Raw genomic sequence first — 7584 nt, 5'->3', positions numbered from 1 at the left:
CCCACTGTAAACATGTGGGTGTCTATTGCTCAATCATTAAATACCAGGCATGAAACATTTCCTTATTTATAAGACGACAGAGCTAGTGATGCCAATTTGGTACCTACAATCACATGTGGGAATGAACTAACAGAATAAGCAGGAACACAGTCTCATTTGTCACATTAACATTTGTGTGTCATATATTGTTTGATTTTAATAAAAATATCATTGATATATGCTTTTAGATTTTATGACAGTGAAATGTTGATTGGAAAAACTGACTGTTGTTGATACATTTTGTAATTTTTATTGTGGATGTATCCTAAAGAAGAGTCATTGACCTCTACTAAAGGACCTTGTCGTAACCTTAAGGTTAACATACACAAGAGATGTGGTTCTAGATCAGGTACTGTCTATAGTAACCTCTGTTTGTATGAGGCGGCTTGTTGGGTCAGGTTGTCAGGCTCGGCAGAGATAATGTGTTGTGTCCTGATTTATTTGTTTGAAGGGCTGCAACGATTGACCCAGACCTCAATTTTGATTTGATTCTAGATACTGGGTAGAAACATCAGTTTCAATAAACTTTCAGAGTTGGCTTTTTAATGTGAAATCTATTGTCAACATAGCGATGTATGCAGACAACAACTCTCGTGTAATAATTAGCCCGGCTTCAAACAATCACGTTATGCCTTATTTCAGTGCTCAGAACTTCTGGAATTGAAGTAAAAATTCTGTTCTGGCTGTGTTGAAATTAATTAAATAGGTATTCAAATATTGAATCGAAACAGTGAAAATTCTTATCAAAAATGGAAACTAAGATGTCAGATTGGATTTTCGATGAATCGAACCAAATCGTTGCAGCCTATTTCTTTGTTGTAAACAAAAACATTATCATTATCATCAGGTTCAGGTCTGATCAAAGGATTTGAAGAGTCTGTTCTTAACAAACAAACAAATATGGAATAGTGTATTATTGAAGTAGTTTTCAGCAACATTGGTATAGCAGCTGGCTTACACTCAAACTTAGGGCAGAATTCAGGGCCTCCTTTCACAAAGCACCAAGGTGATCGTATGTGACTAATGTAGCCTTAGGACAGTGTTAAAGTTTGGGAGTAAAGGTTAACCTTAGTAAAGGCTGTTTTGAGAAAGGAGCCCCAGGTAGCACAATTTTGATGTAAGAGGCAGCTTCATGGTTTCTGTTGTCTTTGGGGCCATGGCTAAGTTGCCTGTTCTCTACCTGTGTTGACATACATAAACTGTTTCTCTATTTTTGTACAAAGTTTCAATGTGTTTATGGGATGTACATATTTATTATTTCAGTGGTTGACATTTTTCACAATCAAGACATTAGCCCAGCTTAAGATATGGATAAGTATGCCTAGTTTAGTCTTTTAGAGATCTCATGGGAATAAATCAAAGATATTGATTGTGGTTGTAGTGGAAAGTTCAATCTGCTAAGTATCTCTGAGCACGTAGTGACCAGACATGTTAATGTGAGAGAGTGAGTGAGTGAGTGAGTTTAGTTTTACGCCGCACTCAGCAATATTACAGCTATATGGCGGCGGTCTGTAAATAATCGAGTCTGGACCAGACAATCCAGTGATCAACAACATGAGCATCGATCTGCGCAATTGGGAACCGATGACACGCGTCAACCAAGTCAGCGAGCCTGACCACCCGATCCCGTTAGTCGCCTCTTACGACAAGCTGAGTCGCCTTTTATGGCAGGCATGGGTTGCTGAAGGCCTATTCTACCCCGGGACCTTCACGGGTCTAATGTGAGAGAGGGACTTATTTGCTGAATGCTGCAAGTTTTCTGGATGAGTTGTGCGGTTATTTATGCTGCTCCTCTTTGGTGAGGATTCTGCAAAGTTTCATATTCACATATACTTACACGTTCGATTGTTTCACTATGTCATTGAATGATAAGATTCCTATAAATAATTGAGAATCTATGACTGGTACAATGCTTCTGAGTGTAACTGTCATCAAAACATGATTAATTAACTTAAAACATGCAGTGTGGAAATATGTTGATATTTGTTTGAAAGCTATTGTCTTTGGTGATGCTCTAAAGATGTCTGACAAACCCTGAAGATCTGGGTTAGAACTGGTCCATGCCTGTCACAAGAGGTGACTAACAGGATCATTTGTGGACAGGTTCGCTTGCTTGGTTGACACGTCGTCGTATCTAACTTTTGTCGATTGATCTTCATTGTTTTGATCACTGGATTGTGATTTTACAGACTGCTGCCAAATAGCTGGAATATTGCTGAGTGAAGTGTTATACATCAAGCAAAGACCACCGAAACTGTCAACATCAGGATAGTCAAACTCGGTTGCCATTACTTCAGAACAGTATTTCCAGGGACCAAGATTGTTTGGGGTGATGGGGAAGCCAAGTGATTAAATCTTTGACTTGTCACGCTGAAGGCCGGGGTTCGGTTAGTCACATGGGTACAGTATGTGAGGCCTATTTCTGCTGCCCCCTGCCATGATATTGCCGGAATATTGCTGAAAGCAATGCAAAACCATCCTCACTCACACACTTAGTTGTTCATCCATATTTCTTACACAGACTTAGCACTGCTACTCTTAAAGCCTTTCGCAGAAGTTGTCATCTCACTTTCTTACAGTCACACAACAGTCTTGTTCTTGTAAGAATTTGTGAAATTAAAAAATGGCAGCTGCTGGATGTAGGTTTCATAAATGAAATTCTTTTATTTATATTCTAAGACTTGCTTGTGGAATTCTGACCAGGTAACCGATGATGGACGTCAGCTTTGCTGCTGTGGACAGACACTGAGCAGAATGTGTCTGTTGGCTTCAATTCCAATTGCCTCACAAATGATTTTGTTACATTGTGTTGGTTTGCCATCTTTATGTGAACATGTGAAAAGTGACCAGTCCATTGTGATGAAAACTGATAACAGTACTTTGATGACGAAGAAAAGACTACTAACATGATGTGCTGTTACATCTTTCATTGTATGAAAATTATGTATAACCTGTGTATAAAAAGCTGAATATATACTAAACAATAAAAGGGTAAGGACCAGCCTATTTGTTTAGTATTCAAGTATTTAATATTTCACATTATGATCCAGATAATTTTTAAATGTTGAATATTTGAATGGTCCTTAACATTTTTCTGTTGAGTATATTTGATGAGCCATCAGACAGGGTACCCCTCATGTAATATGAACATACCATTGGTTCAAAAGGTGCTTTGTAACATGTACTGTGATTAGGTGTCCTGAGTCACATGACATGGTGTGATGTCTTTGTAATGGCTGCCACTTGAAAATATATTCAACGTGACTGGTTATTGTCTTTGGGTTAGGAATGTATTTTAGATTTAATGTGTCAGTATTAGATGTTGACTGGTGGATGTTGTTGTTGAAATTGTATATTCTGTTATTGTTGCATGTTTAAATGCACCTTCATCTGAGTTGTATGATTGTTGGATCAGCACAAACTCTGAAAAATAACTTTAATGAATCATTTAAGGGTCTTTTTATTTAGAATTGTGTTGCAAGCAAAAATGATATTTTTCATGAAAGTCCAAACTTTATAAATTTGTTGATATTTATAAAAACCTGTCTAATGCTTTTCAGTATTTGGTGGCAATCAGTAAGGGACATTATAAAGGTACAGGGCACTTGTTGACTGCTAAGGCACTGCACTTTGTCCTGTGTAGTTACTTCCCTTAGTTGTATCAGGATTCATCAAGCAGATCTGCATCACTTTCCTTCCCACACTTCATTGACACACTGTGATATAATTGAAATATTGTACAAAGTTAATTGAGCCAAACCAACTTACTTAGAGAAGGTAAAAGATTCTTGTGATTACACTTGCGCAGCTGTTTTTAACCTTTTCATTGGTGTATTATTATATAGGTCCTGAAAACCTCTATCTTTAGTTAAGCCAATGTTGTCAATGTTATCCAGTCTTAAAGTGCCTTTACATATTATCTGCAAAGTTTAGGTATGTAATGCATGAAAAGTTTAAGTACGTGTGTGGTAGAACGATGATGTTTGCTGTGAATGGCCGAGACTTTAACAACAAATATTGTCAGAGAAAGTTGGTGTAAATGTGTTACATGTGTTGGTAGAACAATGATGTTTGCTCTGAATGGCCAAATCTTTAGCACAAGCCTTGTCAAAGACATTTGATACATTTGACTTAAGGCTTGGAATTTACTGCCAGGTACCCATCCCCTATTACCTATCTACCCGGATACCCTTTATGTTAATTCCTGACATCAAATGTGCAAGAAAAGGCGATATATTCTTCAATCAGGGGACAAAAATTTTGAGTTTTTCAGTATCTTAAACGTGTAGTATATTCGATGGAAGTGTCTGTAAATAATGTCTAAATCTTCAAAGACAATACAACATTTTAATCAAGAAAGAATAACACATTTGTTTAATCTATTAGTCACATGATCATAACAGGTCTGGGTATTGAGATGGGTACCTGGATCAAGCTCATGACTAACCTGGCCTTCCCAGGTATCCGGGTTACCCATCCCAACCCTAATTTGTATAACTGTATTACATGCAGACTAGCATTTGTACATTGAGATATATTGATAGAATGACCATAAACAGAATAGACTAAATGATTTGACAAAACCTGGCTAAAAGCAGTCGTGCTATAGTTATCATGTTATAGAACTACACTCAGTAGATAATCTGTAGTTAGTCAATGCGTTTTCCCCCTTAGAACCATGATGAGGTAGAACTCACAGACGTATTCAATGAGTCAAGCTAGGTGGTGTGAAGCTATGACTGATCATGGCCATCGCTGTTGTAGCTGTGTCTCAGTTATAGGTGACAAAGGCTATCTCATTCTCTTCCCACAGTGGTTACTTGTCACATCTTCCTACGTAACCTCTGTTCTAATACGACCCTTTCATGGTGCGAGTGTTCAAGACTCGTGATTTAGTAGTGCAATCAGCGACCTTGTTTCAAAAGTGATCGTTTGAAAGATCTCTGTAATTTCTGAATGCATCATGAAAACTAGAACCTCTTCTCGAGCGCGATACCCAAATGTTTCTTCTAGACAGAACTCACTTATGTCATTTTCGTTTTTCCACATTGCTTGCATTTGTCAAGTTGAATCTTAAGTTGATGTAACACGTGTTCTGATTGGACAGAAAAAAGGGAGATAAATCTGCTGCCATTTTTATGTCGCTAGGGAATTTTATGAGAACCGCGAAATATGGCCGTATTAGAACAGAGGTTCGTAGGAAGATATGACAAGTAACCTCTGTGGGAAGAGAATGAGGCTATCTGAGAGTTGACATATTTTTAACTTAAAATATCAGAAAACAAAAAAGACGTGGAGAAAAAATCACGTTTGTGTGGCCGGTGTGTCAGTTTGGATGGTTATGGTGTATGTTTGCCATAAAAGAGTCTAGACTAGGGTCATGTTCACAATCCTAACAGGTTAAAAAGCATTCAAAACTTACTTACCTGCTAGTTTAACAGCATGATGTATATCAGCGGCTATTGTTCACCCTTAATGTCACACAAACAATGTATTATTTTCACATCTGGCTTTTGTTTGCAGTAGTTGCCAAGATTGGTGGTAGACACTTCTGTAGTGCATGGCATCTGTGAAACACGCTGTTGACTTGAATGTCATCAAATCAGCATTTTGCTCAAAAATATCCTTTCTATAAGGCATATGTTTACTACCATTCCACAGTACACTAACCACAGTATTTAAGTGGATAGTTTATACTGTTAATATGCTGAACAACAAAAGAAACAAGTTTTAAAAACAATGAGAAGCTTGACAAAAATTCACAGTTGTGTTTCTTTTCCTGTTCAGTATACATTGGCCAGATTATCATGCTCAGCTGCCAATAAACATCAACATTCTGAAATGTCTGTTCAAGGTGGTATGAGCAGCAATTTACATTACAGCTGATTTCCTCAACTATTCCTTGATACCCGCACTTTGCATATCTGTATTTATGAGTTATGAGAGAGATTTGTTACTTATTTCAGACATTAATTGAAGTAATGAATTATTCCGTGTAATGTTTTAATACAATGTTATTTTATCAAAAGAATTGGTTTCATTGTTACAGTACAATGGAGAGACATGTCTTAGATGTTGAGTGTTGTTCAGGGTGGGTAGAAGGGTGGGTAATCTCTCATTGAGACATCATGTGGTATTGGGTTACAGGTAGTCTGGGACAAATTAACCTGTATTATCTAACAAATGAAATTAGTGTAGACAACATCAGGTGGATGATCAAATGAAATTGTGCTTGGCACTCACCTAATATCTTAGGTGTATGTGCAGGTGTAAACAATGGATAAGCTATTTACCACAGCCTCTCTTATGTTTACAAGAACAGATGATGAAGGGTATTGGTAAAAAGGTTCTGTGTGCATTGTGTACTTTCCCATTGCAGGATATGTCATACTTGAAAAGGCACATATAAAGACAAGGTTCTGAGAACATTCTCTTTATGTGATAAACATGATTACTTGCACATCATTTCCCAGTACAATATATGGTTGAATAATAGGACAACTAAATGTCTACATTGTGTCCTTTTGACATCACAATATGGGTATACACAAGCTATCATTCTTGGTAATTAGGTGAAGCAACATTCTTCTGCTTGACGATGGCCCTTCTGTGCCATTGGTTTGACTGACAGTGGCTGTTCTGTTCTATTGTTTTGTCTAACAGTAGCCATTCTGCTCCATTGTTTTGTCTAACAATGGCTGTTCTGCTCCATTGTTTTGTCTAACAATGGCTGTTTTGCTCCATTGTTTTGTCTAACAATGGCTGTTTTGCTCCATTGTCTTGTTTGACATTGGCTGTTCTCTTCCATTGTGTTGCTTGTATATGGACGTCTGCAGTACATAGTTAAACACTTCAGTGTTGTAAGAACGCGTGTTGTTTTATAGCAGATAACTTTGAGTCTGACAGTATCTTGATTCTTTACAAAGAGCATCCACTGTATGATGAACGGTTTTGCAGACTTTTGAATAAAATATGAAAACAACATTAGTCTTGTTTTTCTCAAAGCCCAGAAATATTGAACTATACCTTCTATACAACACAATGTAGTCTTTAGGTGTTGGTGGTAACCTTAGCTTCTTGTCTAAGTTTACCTTTCTGTTAGTATGACAGCTTTATCATTTATTATTGTAAGACATATTAAAACATATCTTAAAATACAATGAGGCATTTACTGCAAATTGGTATCATTGAGTCATTTCGTTTCCTTTTTACATAATACTAATTATTTTGGCGAAGTAATGTATAGAAATGGTTATACATAAGACACACATTCAGTGAGGTCACATTGATGACATAAACATGAATTGTGAAAAGTTCAAGAAAATGGCTGCACAACAAAATGCCCACGCTAACCCTAGTGGAAATGACAACACAAAAAGATCAAAATGGACACATTATTTTATTACATTTCAATATTCATGACATTTGTATTATTTGATATGAAAGTGTAAAAAAGACAAAAGAAGTTATATGACAAAAATTGGTATGTTATTATTTTTCAATACTCATAAAATTTGTATTATTTGATGTCAAAGATTAAAAAAT

The sequence above is a fragment of the Haliotis asinina genome, chromosome 2 (genome assembly GCF_037392515.1).
Source record: "Haliotis asinina isolate JCU_RB_2024 chromosome 2, JCU_Hal_asi_v2, whole genome shotgun sequence".
NCBI lineage: Eukaryota > Metazoa > Mollusca > Gastropoda > Lepetellida > Haliotidae > Haliotis > Haliotis asinina.
This window is presented reverse-complemented; position numbering follows the sequence as displayed.